The 18,606-nt window shown below is 37.2% G+C and overlaps 1 pseudogene; it reads left to right on the forward strand.

Annotated features, from left to right (window-relative positions):
- Positions 1-463: 463 nt before the first annotated feature.
- LOC102408678 lies at positions 464-18,313 on the forward strand (annotated as a pseudogene).
- The last annotated feature ends 293 nt before the right edge of the window (positions 18,314-18,606 follow it).

The raw sequence follows: 18,606 nt of genomic DNA on the forward strand, positions 1-18,606 counted from the left end.
TCCAGAACTTTCCCAAAATACTTTACATGGGTTTGCACTTGGTCATTTATTGTTTTTGCTGTTTCTGTGAGGGACACAATTGTTGTGACCTCATAACCCTCCATCTTGTTGATGTCACCTTATCTCTAATTCTGTGTCAAAGCGACTGCAGACTCAAGAGCCTCTCACCTGCTATTGTTTTACACTAGTTAGTCTTCTTTCTCCCAGAATATAATTGATGTGTGTGTACAAATGGGTGACAGCACTGACAAATCAATACTAAACACGCTGTATAATCTCAAAGTGTTCTGCCCTTTGCCTTTTCACTTGATTTCCACATCTGCTGACTATTCATGTAATCTACTTTTTTAAGGAATAGGAGTTATACTTTAACTTCTGGTTGATTACTTCTGGATATAAGCCCGAGCAGTAGCCAAAGTTTACAGTAATTAATTTAAAAGGACTGCATGTGAGCAAGATGTCTATGAAAAGGCTCGCTTCTGCTGCTGCTACAGCTGACTTGCTACTTTAGCGGTGGGAGTTGTGGAAAGGTGCTGGTATGGCCAGTGGAATTTAGTCACTGGCTGAATATAAAGACAATTCTGGACGAACTTGTCACGAGGGGTCATGAGGTGACTGTTCTGATATCTTCAGCTTCCACTATTCCTAATTCCAGCAAACCATCTACCATGAAATTTGAGACTTTTCCTGTATCTTTAACAACAAGTGATTATGAGAATTTTATAGAACATCTTCTTGAGGAACTGACGTATGTGGCGAAAGATTCCTTTTGGTCCTATCTTTCAACACTGAAAAGTTTATTTTGGGAATTTTTTGAAACTGCTTTAAGTATGTGTAAAGACGCTGTTTCCAACAAGAAATTAATGACAAAACTGCAGGAATCAAGGTTTGATATCCTTATTGCAGATGCTGTTGGACCCTGTGGTGAATTGCTGGCTGAATTACTCAAAATACCATTCGTGTACAGTCATTACACCTCACCTGGCCACATAATTGAGAAGAAAAGTGGAAGACTTCCATTCCCACCATCTTATGTACCTGTTATGTTTGCAGAATTAAGTGATCGCATGACATTCATGGAGAGGATCAAAAATATGTTATATACACTTTATTTTGAGCTTTTCTTCCCAACGTACAAGGAGAAGAAGTGGAATCAGTTTTACAGTGAAGTACTAGGTAAGTTGGGCTTCCTGATAGCTCAGTTGTAAAGAATCTACCTGCCAATGCAGGAGACACAGGTTTTATCCTTTGGTCAGGAAGATCCCTTGGAAAAGGAAATGGCATTCCATTCCAGTGTTTTTGCCTGTGAAATCCCATGGACAGAGAAGCCTGTTGGGCTACAGTCCACAGAGTTGAAAAGTGTCAGTTACCACTTAGCAACCAAACTACTAGGTAAGTCATGTTTTTTTTTTTAGTTGGTAGCATTAAGTCCTATTTTTCCTATTGCCTTGGAAGTTGAGTTTTTCTAAATATAAATTCACAAAAATTTATCTCAAGTAAGTGAAACAGTGAAATAAAAATATGAAAAGACTCTCAATCTAATAAATATTATGCAAACACTTAAATTATAGGGTAGGGTAAAGCCCATTACTAGTATCAGGTACCAGGAAGTCATTTACCACAGACTGAAGTACCCAGGACATCTGCAAGTGACAACTTACAAAGCTTCTTTGTTTAACGTAAAGTCATTACGAATCTCATAAACTGTCTTGACAAATGAAAACATGTACATTGAGAGTTATACACATATTTGTAGTATAAGTATCCAGTTAGCTTTTAGAAATTGTTTCTGCTTATGTAGAAACAGATGTATTCCAGATATACTTTATTATCCTGTACTATGCTATGGTATATATTTATCAAGCAACAGACACATTCAAACATCTTGGCCACAACATCCCAAGTTCCTTTACAAAAATTATCTAATATACACACATGACAATAGTCTCATTTGATTAAACATTTGTTGTTGGTTTTCTTTTTACTTTCAGGAAGACCTACTACCTTATCAGAGACAATGGGGAAAGCTGAAATGTGGCTCATTCGAACCTACTGGGATTTTTCATTTCCTCGTCCATGACTACCAAATGTTGAATTTGTTGGAGGGCTCCACTGCAAACCTGCCAAGCCCCTGCCTAAGGTCACCTACTCCTCCTTGTTGTTCTTTGTGGACTTTGTGTTTTCGATAGAAACATTCTGTATTCTTTATTTAGAATGTTTGATTACAGGTAGTCAGATATGGAAACCTGGATAAAGTGACCTTCCACCTAGAAAGTGATGTATTTCTATATCAACACAATTATCTGAATTTCATTATCATTACAGAATAAACTAGAGTACATGGGATACTTTGAAAATATATCAATTAAATTACAATGTCATTATTCAACACATAGAGAAGCATCATTCATTAAAGGGCACATATTTTTACATAAAAATATATATTTTATATGAATAATAGTGATATTATCACCTAGTGATGCCATCCAACCATCTTATCTCACTATAATCAGTTACATTATAATTGTATTATCATTATTATAGGATAACTTTGTATATAGCATATTCCAGAAGTGAGTGCTAATATAGGCAAATGGTGTAGGCACAGTTTCTACCACCTGACAGTCCTCCTAAATGGCAGAACACAATCAGGTTGTAAAAAATGTTATAATATGGAAAGACCAGAGTGCTAAAGAAATACTCAGCATGAATCATATAAAGTACCTCTGATCCAGATAATTATGAGATCTGAAGGATGCTCAGGAATAAACAGAGGAATAGGGCAGGGGTGGAAGAAGATACGGGCTTCCCTCATAGCTCAGTTGGAAGAAGTTTATAAAAGAAAGTTAGGTGTAGTAGTAATGACAGTTGCCCAAAGTCCAAGTTTAGTCTAGATAGGAAAACGCTGAATAAAGAAGAAGATGATGCTGTAGAGGTAAGTTGGAAACAGATAATTATAAAGATTTGAAACATCTAGTAGGGGCATTGGGAAGAATATTGAAAAGATTAAGAAAGAAAAAGATGACGGCGGTGGTTTAGTCTCTAAGTTGCGTCCGACTCTTGCAATCACATGGACTGTAGACTGCCAGGCTCCTCTGTCCATGGGATTCTCCAAGTGTGAATACTGGAGCAGGTTGCCATTTCCTTCTCCAGAGGATCTTCCTGACCCAGGGATCAAATCCTGGTTTCCTGCACTCCAGGCAGATTTTTTATCATCTGAGCCGCTAGGAAAGCCCAAACAATGCTAAATTATACTAAATCAGATACAAAAAAATATTTACTTAGAAAATAACAAATATAATAAGATCACAGTTTTCTTGAAGATTAAAAAAGCATAAGCTAGAATTACAATTTTCAGGATATATATCATAGTGTATTATTTGATGATAGGATAAAGATTAAAATGACAGCACACATTTTAGCATAATGTCTTCAAGGTCCACCCACATTGTCGAAAATGGCAGGATTTCCTTCCTTCTTGTGGGTGAATGACATTTCATTCTGAGCACGTGTGTCTGTTTGTGTGTGTGTGTGTTCGTATCTGTGTGTATCTATGAAACATCTTTAAATAATTCATCCATTGGTGGGCACATAAGTTTTTTTCCCTTAGCTAATTGTGAATAATGCTGCAGTCAACATGGAGCACATATACCTCTTCAATATCCTGTTTTTATTTCCTTTGACTGTATACCCAGAAGTAGAATTGCTGGATCATACAATAGATCTATCTTTAATTGTTTTAGGAAACTTCAATTTATGTTCCATAAGGGCTAAACCAATTTACATTCCCACTGAGAGTGTACAAGCATTCGCTTTTCTCCACATTCTCACAACACTTTTCTCTTCTTGGTTATAGACTTTCTAATAGGGGTGAGGTAATATCTGATTGTGATTTTGAAATACATTTCCCTGATGATTACTGATGTTGAGTATCTTTTCCTATACCTGGTGACCATCTGGAAATCTTCTTTGTAAAGTGTCTATTTTGTTCATCTGCCCATTCTTTAATTGAATTTTGTTGTATGAGTTGTGCATATATTCTGGATCTTAACCCCACATTCAATATGTGGTTACAAAACTTTTCTTCCATTCTGTAGATCGCATTTTCATTTTGTCAATTGTTTCTTTTGCTGTGCAGAAGTTTTTAAGCTTGTTGTAGTCCCACTTGTGATTTTTTTCCTTTTCTTGTGGTCTTGATGTCATATAAAAAAACATCATTTTCAAGACCAGTGCCAAGGGGTTTCATCCTTATATTTTCTTTTAGGGATGTTATGGTATCTGGTCTTATGTTTAAGTCATTGACTCATTTTGAGTTGTTTTTGTGAGTGGTATAAGATAGAGGTCTTGTTTTTTGCTTTTTTGTTTTTTTCATATGTTTATCCAGTTTTCTCAGAAAAGAAATAAGTGACTAACATTTCCACAATTGGTGTTCTAGTCTCCCTTGCTCCCTTGTTGAATATTAGTTGAACCCTGTATGCTGTTCCATGGTCTTTGTGTCTATTTGGGGGCCAGTACACTATTATTTGAAATACTGAAACTTTGTGGTAAATATGAAATTTCAAGATGTGATTCTTTTGGCTTTTGGGGTATACCAGACCACCTGACCTGCCTCTTGAGAAACCTGTATACAGGTCAGGAAGCAACAGTTAGAACTGGACATGGAACAACAGACTGGTTCCAAATAAGAAAAGGAGTACATCAAGGCTGTATATTGTCACCCTGCTTATTTAACTTATATGCAGAGTACATCATGAGAAACGCTGGGCTGGAAGAAGCACAAGCTGGAATCAAGATTGCCGGAAGAAATATCAATAACCTGAGATATGCAGATGATACCACTCTTATGGCAGAAAGTGAGGAGGAACTAAAAAGCCTCTTGATGAAAGTGAAAGTGAAGAGTGAAAAAGTTGGCTTAAAGCTCAACGTTCAGAAAACGAAGATCATGGCATCCGGTCCCATCCCTTCATGGGAAATACATGGGGAAACAGTAGAAACAGTGTCAGACTTTATTTTGGGGGGCTCCAAAATCACTGCAGATGGTGACTGCAGCCATGAAATTAAAAGACGCTTAGCCCTTGGAAGGAAAGTTATGACCAACCTAGATAGCATATTCAAAAGCAGAGACATTATTTTGCCAACAAAGTTACGTCTAGTCAAGGCTATGGGATTTCCTGTGGTCGTGTATGGATGTGAGAGTTGGACTGCGAAGAAAGCTGAGCGTCGAAGAATTGATGCTTTTGAACTATGGTGTTGAAGAAGACTCTTGAGAGTCCCTTGGACTGCAAGGAGATCCAACCAGTCCATTCTGAAGGAGATCAGCCCTGGGGTTTCTTTGGAAGGAATGATACTAAAGCTGAAACTCCAGTACTTTGGCCACCTCATGCGAAGAGTTGACTCATTGGAAAAGACTCTGATGCTGAGAGGGATTGGGGGCGGGAGGAGAAGGGGACGACAGAGGATGAGATGGCTGGATGGCATCACTGACTCAATGGACGTGAGTCTGAGTGAACTCCGGGAGTTGGTGATGGACAGGGAGGCCTGGTATGCTGCGATTCATGGGGTCTCAAAGAGTCGGACACGACTGAACTGAACTGAATATGGTGGTTGCCAGGACTGAGAGGTGGAAGAACAGGGGAAATGTTGTTTAAGGATACAAATTTGCATTTCTTAGTAAATAAATACTAGAGACCTAAGGTATAGAGTAGTAACTATGCATACATGTTCAGTCATGTCTGACTCTTTGTGACCCTGTGAACTATAGCCAGCCAGTCTCCTCTGTCGATGGGATTTCCCAGGCAGGAATATTGGGGTGGGTTGCCATTTAAAATTTGGAATTATTCTAGTATAGAAAGTAACCTTTTTTTTAATCAGAAAGGATCAAGGACCACAAAGCAAAATAATTCAGAAACAATTCCAGGCAAATACAGGTTCACCAGGAGCTTTATTTAGTTAGAAGTGAATTACTCAAAAGCTGACCAGACCTGTTTTGCAGAAAGCCCTGGGAACTTTTCCCTCTGTGGAGCAGGTGCTCCCAGGGGGACTCACTGAAGTCATGCTGAAGGTTCTTCACCACAGTTAGACATAGCACATCCATCTGTGACATTAATTATGCAAGTTCAGGACAAAGGCATCATATGTAAAGAAACACAGTCATATGGTCGCTCAGATAAGCAACTATACAAGTGTAACTTTGGATTATAAATAGAACTCACAGAACTAATTCATACAACTTCAAAACTATAATACTTGACTCCTCGAGTCAGTAGTTAGTAATTTAGACAGAGTTTGGAAATTATGACAAAGTTTAAGGTGAAGAATAGGATTACAGAGCTGAACGAATGACATAAAGTGATTCAGATCATAGTTTTTTTTCATAGTGCTCATAGTCAGGAAATGAAATATTAATTAATAACCTAAATAATTCTCAAAAAGCCTGTCTGGAATAAATAAATGATTTAGCATAATTATAATAACAAAGAACCAAAGGGAGTTGAATCGGGCAAGTAACTTCCTTCCAAGAATCTATGTTAGTAATTAGCATCAAGATTAACGAAGAGTCTGAGGATAATATAGTTTAATAGTATCTCCTTGTACTGAGTACTGGCTATATCTTATTTCCTGCTTATACAGAGACACATTGCACAAATATATATAATGGAAGAAATTGACTTCATATCACCTTTTCTTTTCCCAGGATCTCAAGGATGAAAATGTTTTCTAAAAAAAAATCATCATTATAAAAAATAATATAAAGTCCCTCAAAAAAATTTCTTTAATGATTTTTAGGTTGAAAATTTATTAGCACAACTGACCAAAGTCCAAGATGTGAAGTTAATATGTTCAAGAGAATTGGGGGAGTGGGGTGGGTGAGGGATGGAAATCACTCTATTAGCTAACTGTACAGTATGTGAAAAGAATAATGTGCACCTTCTAATATAAAACCTGTCTACACATATAGCTCAGCAATTCCTTTTCTGGGTTTATTTCCAAAATAATTAAAATTAGGATCCCAATGAGATATCTGTACAACATATGTATGAAAGCTCTATTCACAGGAGCCAAGAGGTTGAAGCAACCCAAATGTCCATCAACAGAGGAAGCAATCAACAAAATGTCATGTATAAAAACCGTGGAATATTACTCACCTTTAAAAGGAAATTCTGACATGTCACAACATGAATGAACCTTACATTAAGTGAAAATAACTAGTCAGAAAAAAAGACAAATACTGTGCAATTCAACTTATAAGAAGTATCCAGACTAATCTCATTTGTAGAAACAGAGTAGAATGAAATTTGCCAAAGGCTAGAGAAAGAGGAAAGTAGAGTTTCTTAATGATCATAGACTTCCAATTTTGTCAGATGAAAAAGTTCTGGAGATTGGTTGCACAATGTGAGTATACTTAACATTACTATACTATATACTTAGGAACAATTAAGGAGTAAATTTTATGCCATGTGTATCTTACCACAATATTTTTGTAAGAAATCACTACTCTGATATCTCAAGACAATTTCTGATTTTCTCTCTTTAGTTGCTTGTAGCAATCCCTTCAATAATGTATGCTATGCTGCTGCTCTTTTGTGATGGGCACATTCTTTTTTCACAGGAAATGGAAGAGTTTGTGCAGAGCTCTGGAGAAAATGGTATTGTGGTGTTTTCTTTGGGGTCAATGGTCAGTAACATGTCAGAAGACAGAGCCAAGGTGATTGCATCAGCCTTCGCTCAAATTCCACAAAAGGTAGATACAATAACTTAATCATGGACAACTCTTTAATAAGTCTGTTAAACTCTGTAAAGATCTGATCTTAGACATTTTCTATCAGAAAGGTAAATAATATGATAGCAGCAATTTATCTCATATATAACATATATATATATATGTATATATAAACCAAAATATACACGGCAGGTGCTATGGCAGTACAGGGAATGCCTTTGATCCATAATAATTTTAATTACTCAACATAGTCATCAAAAAGAATGATATTTAAGAGACACAGTGTGAATTTTAGTGTTATTAATACAATGGTAGCATGGGCAAGAAGATTAACCAGTAAATTCTGCTTTGTCACTTGTTCCTTTTCTTTGGAGGACTTCTGAGGACACAACACACAGATAGATGCTCTCGGGAGTTAAATTTTAACAATAAATGTAGTCATGCAACATTGATTCAAGTCAAACAATTCCACTTTTCATTGTTTTTGGAAGTAGGGCTTAATAATTTGTAATTTAAGAGAACATACTTCTTCAGCAGCACTGATTAACTTATTATTAAAAAATAATGCTGTTGTTGTTTAGTCATTAAGTCGTCTGAATCATTGCAATCCCGTGGACTACAGCATGCTAGGCTCCCCTGCCCATCTTATTACCCAGGGTTTGCCCAGATTCATGTCCATCGATTTATTGATGCTATCTTACCATGTCATCCTCTGCCAGCCCTTCTCCTTTTGCCTTCAACCTTTCCCAGATCAGGGTCTTTCCAATGAGTTATCAGGCCAGAGTATTGGAACTTCAGCATCAGTACTTCCAATGAATAGTCAAGATTGTTTTCCATAGGATTGACTGGTTTGATGTCCTTGCAGTCCAAGGGAGTCTCAAGAATCTTCTCCAGCACCACAATTCAAAAGCATCAACTCTTCAGCGCTTAACCTTCTTTAAGGACTTCCCAGGTGGCTCAGATGGTAAAGCGTATGCCTACAATGCAAGAGACCTGGGTTCGATCCCTGGGTCGGGAAGATCCTCTGGTGCAGGAAATCACAACCCACTCTAGTACTCTTGCCTGGAAAATCCCAAGGATACAGAAGCCTGGTAAGCCCCAGTCCATGGGGCCGCAAAGAGTCAGATACAAACCGTTGGACTGAGTGACTTCACCTTATTTTATCTTACCTAACATTCTTTACTGTCCAATGCACATATCCATACATGATTACTAGAAAAAAATATAGCTTTGACTATGTGGACCTCTATTGGCAGAGTGATGTCTCTGCTTTTAATACTCTATCTAGATTTGTCATAGCTTTTCTTCCAAGAAGCAAGTGTCTCTTCATTTCATGGCTGAAGTCACCATCCACAATGATTTTGGAGCCCAAGAAGATAAAATATGTCACAGCTTCCACATTTTCCCCATATATTTGCCATGAAGTGATGGGACCAGATGCCATGAACTTATTGCTTTGAATGTTGATTTTAAGACAGCTTTTTCACTTTCATTTTTCACCCTCATCAAGAGTCTCTTTCAATTCAGTTCAGTCACTCAGTCATATCCCACTATTTGCAACCCATGAATTGCAGCATGCCAGGCCTCCCTGTCCATCACCAATTCCCGGAGTTCACTAAAGCTCACGTTCCTCAAGTCAGTGATGCCATCCAGCTGTCTCATCCTCTGTCGTCCCCTTCTCCTCCTGCCCCCAATCCTTCCCAGCACTAGGGTCTTTTCCAGTAAGTCAACTCTTCGCGTGAAGTGGCCAAAGTACTGGAGTTTCAGCTTTAGCATCATTCCTTCCAAAGAAATCCCAGGGCTGATTTCCTTTAGAATGGACTGGTTGGATCTCCTTGCAGTCCAAGGGACTCTCAAGAGCCTTCTCCAACACCACAGTTCAAAAGCATCAATTCTTCGGTGCTTAGCTTTCTTCACAGTGCAACTCTCACATCCATACATGACCACTGGAAAAACCATAGCCTTGACTAGAGGAAACTTTGTTGGCAAAGTAATCTCTGCTTTTGAATATGCTATCTAGGTTGGTCATAACTTTCCTTCCAAGGGCTAAGCGTCTTTTAATTTCATGGCTGCAGTCACCATCTGCAGTGATTTAGGAGCCCCAAAAAATAAAGTCTGATATTGTTTCCACTGTTTCCTCATCTATTTCCCAGGAAGTGATGGAACCAGATGCCATGATCTTCGTATTCTGAACATTGAGCTTTAAGACTACTTTTTCACTCTCCACTTTCACTTTCATCAAGAGACTTTTTAGTTTCTCTTCAGTTTCTGCCATAAGAGTGGTGTCATCTGCATCTCCCAGTATCTTGATTCCAGCTTGGGCTTCTTCCAGCGTAGTGCTTCTCCTGATGTACTCTGTATATAAGTTAAATAAGCATGGTGATAGTATACAGCTTTGATGTACTCCTTTACCTATTTGGAACCAGCCTGTTTTTCCATGTCCAGTTCTAACTGTTGCTTCCTGACCCGCATATAGGTTAGCATAGTCAATGAAGCAGAAATAGATATTTTTTCTGGAATTCTTTTGCTTTTTCTATGATCTAATGAATGATGGCAATTTGATCTCTGGTTCCTCTGCCTTTTCTAAACCCAGATAGCACATCTGGAAGTTCCTGGTTCATGTACTGCTCTGGCCGAGCTAAATGATTTTTGAGTATTACCTTGCTAGCATGTGAAAAGAACATAATTTTACAGTAGTTTGAACATTCTTTGGCATTACCCATCTTTGGGTTTGGAATGAAAACTGACCTTTTCCAGTCCTGTGGCCACTGCTGTGTCTTCCAAATTCACTGGCATATTGGGTGCAGCACTTTAACAGTATCATCTTTTAGGATTTGAAATGCCTCAGCTAAAATTCCACTAGCTTTCTTCATAGTAATATTTCCTAAGGTCCCATTTTTTCACGCTCCAAGATGTGTGGCTCTATGAGTGACCACACCATCATAGTTTTCCAGGTTACTAAGACCTCTTTTGTATAGTGCTTCTGTGTATTCTTGCCACCTCTTCTTAATATCTTCTGCTTCTGGTAGGTCCATACCATTTCTGTCCTTTATTCTGCCCATCTTTGCATGAAATTATCCCATGGAATCTCTAATTTACTTGAAGAGATCTCTAGTCTTTCACATCCTATTGATTTCCCTATTTCTTTGCATTGTTCACTTAAGAAGGCCTTCTTATCTCTCCTATCTATCCTCTGGAATTCTGCATTCAGTTAAGTATATCTTTCTTTCCCTTTCTCCCTTGGCCTTCACTCCCCTTCTTTTCTCCACTATTTATAAAGCATCTTCAGATAACCACTTTGCCTTCTGGCATTTCCTTTTCTTTGGGACTGTTTTGATCGCTGCCTCCTGTACAATGTTACACACCTCTATCCACAGTTCTTCAGGCACTCTGTATATCAGATATAATCCCTTGAATCTATTCATCACCTCCACTGTGTAATTATATGGGATTTGATTTCTGTCATACCTGAATGGCCTAGCAGTTTTCCCCGCTTTCAATTTAAGTCTCTCTTCAATTCAAATCTGAATTTTGCACTCAGGTGCTCATGATCTGAGCCACAGTCTACTTCAGGTCTTGTTTTGCTGACTGTATAGAGCATCTCCATCCTCGGCTGTAAAGAATATAATCAATCTGATTTCGGTATTGACCGTCTGGTGATGTCCATGTATAGAGTCATCAGTTGTTGGAAAAGGATGTTTACTATGACCAGTGTGTTCTTTTGACTAAAGTCTGTTAGCCTTTGCCTGTTTCTTTTAGTACTACAAGGCCAAACTTGCCTGTTACCCTAGATATCTCTTGACTTCTTACTTTTACATTCCAATCCCTATGATGAAAAGACTTCTTCTTCTTCATTATTTATTTTTTTTTTTTTTTTAGTGTTAATTCTAGAAGGGCTTGTGGGTCTTGCTGAATCATTCTTCATCATTAGTGGCTGGGGCATAGACCTGGATTACTGTGATGTTGAATGGTTTGCCTTGGAAATGAACCAAGATCATTCTGTTGTTTTTGAGATTGCACCCAAGCACTGCATTTCAGAACTCTTTGTTGACTGTGAGAGCTACTCCATTTCTTCTAAGGAATTCGTAACCACAGTAATAGGTATAATGGTCATCTGAATTAAATTCATTGAACTTGTCCATTTTAGTTCATGGATTCTTAAGATGTTGATATTCACTCTTGCCATCGCCTGCTTGACCATGTCCAATTACCTTGATTTAATTGGCCTAACATTCCAGGATCTTATGTTCTTTACAGCATCATACTTTCACCACCAGACACATCCACAACTGAGCATCATTTCTTCATTGGCCCAATCACTTCACTCTTTTTGGAACTATTAATAATTGCCCTCCACTATTCCTCAGCAGGATATTGGGCACATTCTGACCTGGAGAACTCATCTTCCAGTGTCATATATGTTTGCCTTTTCATACTGTTCATGTGGTTCTCACGGCAAAGATACTGGAGTGGTTGTCCATTCCCTCCTCCAGTGGACCACAGCTTGTCAGAACACTCCACTATGACCCATCTGCCCTTGGGTAGCCCTGCAGAGCATGGCTCATAGCTTCATTGAGTTACACAAGCCCCTTTACCATGACAAGGCTCTGATCTATGAAGGGGATTAATAAATTATAAATAAGCCAAAATATTTCTCTTAAGTGATTGACTGCATACTTTTTCCTCTCTATAATCAAAATGTGTAAAATTTAATAAAATAACTTCCCATTTTAACTACTTGATATACATAAACTCTTTTATAAGTCAAAAATAAATAAATCACTGAATACTGAGTTTGAAAATGAGCACTAGCATATAAAGAAAGCAAATGAATGTGTAGGTTATGTGTAATCTGCCACTGGCTTGTTGTATTGGAAACAAAACCAATTATCCATGGAAGAAAAGCTATCACAAACTTAGACAGTGTATTAAAAAGCAAAGACAGCACTTGCCCGGAAAAGTCCATATAGTCAAAGCTATGGTTTTTCAGTAGTCGTGTATGGATGTGAGAGTTGGACCATAAAGAAGGCTGATTGCCAAAGAACTGATGCTTTTGAATTGTGGTTCTGGAGAAGACTCTTGAGAGTCCCCTGGACTACAGGATCAAACCAGTCAATCCTAAGTTAATTAACCTTGAATATTCATTGGAAGGACTGATGCTGAAGCTGAAGCTCCAATACCTTGGCCACCTGATGCAAAGAGATGACTCATTGAAAAAGACCTTGATGCTGAGAAAGATTAAGGACAGGAGGAAAAGGGAGAGACAGAGGATGAGTTGGTTGGATAGCAACACTGAATCAATGGATATGAACATGAGCAACTTCTGAGAGATAGTGAAGGACAGGGAAGCCTAGCATGCTGCAGTCCATGGGATGCAAAGAGTTGAACACAACTTAGTGACTGAAAAGCAACAACAAAACAGTTTTTTGTTTTTTTTTAATATTTGAATTGGTCATTGAAAATCTCACCTGTCTCTGCCATCATGTGTACATAATTAATACATCATATGTAGGTATTCCTATGTATGTCTTTCTATTACTAGTTACCATTACTTAATATGCCTTCATTTCCTTACGTGTCATATGGAAGACATGTAATTATATGTATCTTAGGTCAATTTAGAAATTATTAGTATAACTTGGAAGTTCAACTCATAGAATAAGGTATTTCCTTTGCTTTTAACAGGTGCTATGGAGATATGATGGCAAAAAACCAGATACCTTAGGACCCAACACCCGGTTGTATAAATGGCTTCCCCAGAATGACCTTCTTGGTGAGACTTGTCAGAACAAATAATGAAAATATGAGTAACAGCTGAGCAGAGTGAGAGTGCTTCAACAGGAAACACACTTAGAAAGCAATTATTGAAACACTGAAAAGAAAACTTTACTAGTCTATTATAATTGTCTTTGCTATGAGAAAAAAAGGAGAACATATAAAAGTTGTCAGTTTATTCTACGTAGTCACATCCCTTACAGCCAGAATCTTTACTTTAGCTGTAATTACATCTCACAGTGAAATTTTCAATAACTTCCTGGATTGTTGTTCTGTCTCTGAATTCTTTCGTTATACTTATCATTTCCATTCTGTAGAGGTATGTTAAATGCTACTAAAAATAAGAACTCTTGTGCCATTGCCAATGACTCACTGCTGGGGCTGCTGCTGCTGCTAAGTCGCTTCAGTCGTGTCCTACTCTGTGCGACCCCATAGATGGCAGCCCACCAGGCTCTGCCGTCCCTGGGATTCTCCAGGCAAGAATACTGGAGTGGGTTGCCATTTCCTTCTCCAATGCATGAAAGTGAAAAGTGAAAGTGAAGTTGCTCAGTCTTGTCTGACTCTTATGGAACCCATGGACTGCAGCCTACCAGGCTCCTCTGTCCATGGGATTTTCCAGTCAAGAGCACTGGAGTGGGTTGCCATTGCCTTCTCCCACCAATGACTCTCAATTTTCTGTAAAAAAAAAAAAAAAAAAAAAAGGCACAATAATTTTTGTGAAGCAATAACACACTTCATGGTAAAATTTAGCTTTTCCTTCCTCTGGTTCCAGTGCCACTACCATTATCTTTCTTTTCCCCTGACACCATTCCTATCAAACTAAATGACTTCACTATATCTTTAGGTGAATAAATTCTGGCATGTCCTCCTCTTTTTTTGCACATGTGGTTTCTTTTACCCAGAATGCTCTTTCAAGTTGTTCCCCTGCTGATTCGGGATTCATTTGTGACGTTCAAGTGACTCAGCACTTTTTTCACAAAGTCTTCATTTACCCCTTCAGCAGACATAGCCGTTTCTTCTCTGAGTTCTGAAAGCAAGTTAAAAGCACTTTCATATGCATAATAATCTGTTATCTAAAAGATACTCCTCCATCCACTGCCTTATAATACCCATTTCTCATTTTATTCTGAGTTATAATTAATAATCTTACTGAAAATCACTCAATCCTAGGCCATCCAAAAACCAAAGCCTTTATAACTCACGGTGGAAGCAATGGCGTTTATGAGGCCATCTATCACGGGATCCCTATGGTGGGCACTCCTTTGTTTGCTGATCAAGCTGATAACATCGCTCGAATGAAATCCAAGGGAACGGCTGTCAGATTGGACTTGGAAACAATGTCAACAAGAGATTTGCTCAACGCCTTGAAGGAAGTCATTAATAATCCTTCGTGAGTATATATAATTTTTTTTCTTTTTTTTTTTCTTTACCAGCTAATCTTTCTAGAGAAGTTCTCATCTGAAGGCCAGGGAGGCAGTGATGAGTCTTCACATAAGCACAAAAGGTGTATGATTTGCTCAATGTTTTGAAAACAGACAAAAATAATGGGTTGTGAATGTCACATTAAGATTTTTTCATGGTTTTATGGAAAAAGTTTGTCAGTGTTTTAAAGATAGTGGAGAAATGTTGAAAACTTAATCATTAGAATGAGAAGAACCACTGAAATGGTAATAGAAGGATTAAGAAGCATTGAGAACAAAGTTATTGTAGGGAACCATGAATGCTATGGATACTCATCTGCCCACTTTCTTTCAGCATGTGAACTTCTCAAATATTTTAAACTCTTAAAAGATGGTTTACTTTCACTAAACCATCATGACATCATCCATTTCAAATTCGTTACATTTAATATTTTCCAACTTTTCTATGCTAATATTTTGACTCCATCTCTGATAAATGATAAACAGCTATAACTTTCTAATTACCCAGTTTCAACTATGTATATACTATTTATAAATGTGGGTGCATTCTTGGGTTTTTTTTTTACTGTGGTCATTTTGTCTTGTTTGGAAGAATTATAAATCTAAACATAATTGACTTGGGAGGAGTATGTTGATATGAAAAAGTGAAAGTGTTGGTTTCTCAGTTGTGTTCGACTCTTTGGGACCCCATAGACTGTATCCCATCACTCCTCGGTCCATGGAATTTTCCAGGCAAGAACATGGAAATAGGTAGCCATTCTCTTCTCCAGAGGATCTTGCTGATCCAGGGATCAAACCAGGTCTCTGCATTGCAGGCAGATTCTTTACATCTGAGCCATCAGGGAATCCCATATGTTGGGATATTCCTTTTTTAAAAAATGTTACACAATTTTTAAAGGTTATTTTCCATTTAAAGTAATTACCAAATAGTGACTAAATTTCCAGTGTTGTACAACACCTCCTTGAGCTTATATTATTCCCAGTAATTTTGCCTCCTACTCTCCGACCTGTGTTTCTACTCCCCCAAATCTGGTAACCAATAGATTTTTTTCTGTATCTGCTAGTCTTCAATAATATTTTGATCCCATCATTGATAAATGGTAAACAACTAGAATTTTCTAATTTACTCAATTACAACTATGTAGATACAGCTTATAAATGTAAGTATATTCAGAGTTCTTTTATTTGTGCTCATTTTTGTCTTATTTGGAATAGATAGTTATGTTGGGATATTCCTATTTAAAAGCCACATTTTCTGAAAATGGAAATACTTTATTTCCAAATCACTTCAGGATATACATGAATTTCAATGACACAATTATATTAATATCACAAATATGATGTATATATTCCCCCTTTTTTATCATAATGACTTCGTAAAGAAAACATTTTGAGAATGTGTCGGTAATAGCAGCAAAAAGCATTTTGTGTTTTATAAGCAGTGTTATTTAAATTTAATTTTAGCACAGCTATTGTCCTAAGTGAGCAGCATAAAAAGCACTCTTTTTTTTTTAAAGAAACAAATCTTTCATTTGCTGTTTTCATGTAAATGTACATATCTCTAGTATATTTATATGTCTTTTTAATTTTTAATAATGTAATGTTAGTGTCAAAAATGAAGATATACTGAATGTTCATGATATGCTACATGTTGTATTTAGTAAAACAGTGTTACTTTACACATATTAAGTAATTTCTTTATTGTAGTCTATAAAAATATATTTCCAGAATTACTGCAGTCTTTGCAAAACCCCAGTGCTCCTCCTGTGTTTTTGACAGTAAAGGGAGAAAAGTTACTTCCATTGTTATTACTACATTGCCATGTTATAGCACTTTGTGATTTAAAGTTCATGTGCTATATCTCTTTATTCTTCTTTCTTGTCTGTTAGTCTGCCATCATTTCTGCAGTAGAAACAAGTGTGTCTGTAATGCCTGAGAGTGAAATGCTGAGCCTTCTCCAGAATTTTAGAACAAGAACCAGAATAACAAAACTAGTAAACATTTACTGAGTGCCTACTGCATGCTAGGAATGCCTCTAAGAATCAATACAATATTCTCAAAATAATTAGATATGGTACTATTCCTAGACATTTTATAGTGCAATGAAAAACTGAGAAACAGATTCTATCATGATTGAGCCCTCCAAAGTAAAATTAAAAGTTTAAAAAATAAAAATGTTTTAAAATGTTGATAAAATTAATTAAAAAAATAAATCTGAAGAACAGAAAAAATAAAAAAGCAGCCAACAAAGTAAGAGTCAGGAATCAAACTGAGTCAATCTACTTCCACACTTTCAACCACCACTTCACTAATGTAAGATCAGCCTTGTCTGGACATGTCTCCAAACCTCATCACTGATTTACCTTCTATATCTAGATTATAACATTTTGAAATACATCTATCAGGTCTATTAACAATTCTTTATGAGATAATTCAAACTTTGGACAAACATATCATGAATTTCTTTTCTTTTCTTTCCCTTTGGGACAGCTCATTCCATTCTTTAGAATACACAATCTTGTTCTCTCCCATTTTCTTTCTTTTCTTTGTAGCTTGAAACGCTATGCACTTAAGAAATCCTAGCTCATAAGCTAATATCTCAATAATCACCTCGGAGAAAATTATCTGTTTTTCTTCGACCCTTTGTTGCACTCTGTTACCATCTGCAAGAAAATTTCACATATTTATCTATTATAGCTCATTCCATAAGTGATAACTGTTTGATTTTCCTTCAGCTACAAAGAGAATGTGATGAGATTATCAGCCATTCAACATGATCAGCCTATGAAGCCCTTGGACAGAGCAGTCTTCTGGATCGAGTTTGTCATGCGCCACAAAGGAGCCAAGCACTTGCGGCCAGCTATCCATGACCTCACCTGGTTCCAGTACCACTCTCTGGATGTCATTGGGTTCCTACTGGCCTGTGTGGCAACTACCATATTTGTCATCATAAAATGTTGTCTATTTTGTTTCTTGAAGTTTGCTAAATTAGGAAAGAAGGAGAAAAGAGACTAGCTGTATCTGAGACCTCAGCGCAGGTGTCCCCAACCTCTGAGATCTAATGGCTGATGATCTGAGGTGGAGCTGATGCAATAATAGAAATAAAGTGAGCAATAAATGTGATGTGCTTGAATCATCCCAAACCCATTGCTTCCTACCCCAGTCCATGGAAAAATTGTCTTCCACGAAACTGGTTCCTGGGGCCTAAAAGGTTGGGTACTGCTGCTCTAGCAGTTCTGCCTCATAAGTAGAACTCCTCCGTAAAACTATGTGGGTATGTACTGAAATTTATTGTTTTAATGCAAAAGTATACTAAAAAGATATGATTGAATTTAACTGTTTTTCACATATTGGGTGTAGAAACAAGAACAATAAAAGTCTATTCATAGTATCCATATTACTTTGTAGATATTCAGAATTTTACCTTCATTTTTGTACAGAATTTTATAGCTTTTCCTTGCTATAGAAACTGTTCAATAACTGGAATTCTTTTGAAAGATTCACCCTTTAATTTTATTTGTGAGACCACTAATAGTTCTTCATTTTTACTGTGCATCCCACCTCAACATCCCTTCTTACCTAAAGCCATGGCAAGACACTTGCCTTTGTCCAGTTAAACTGATTTGCTTTTGGAGTGTTTGTGGAATTAGAAGTATAGCAACTGCTACATGCTTCCTTTTATAAAATTGA

Source organism: Bubalus bubalis, chromosome 7 (genome assembly GCF_019923935.1).
Source record: "Bubalus bubalis isolate 160015118507 breed Murrah chromosome 7, NDDB_SH_1, whole genome shotgun sequence".
Lineage (NCBI taxonomy): Eukaryota > Metazoa > Chordata > Mammalia > Artiodactyla > Bovidae > Bubalus > Bubalus bubalis.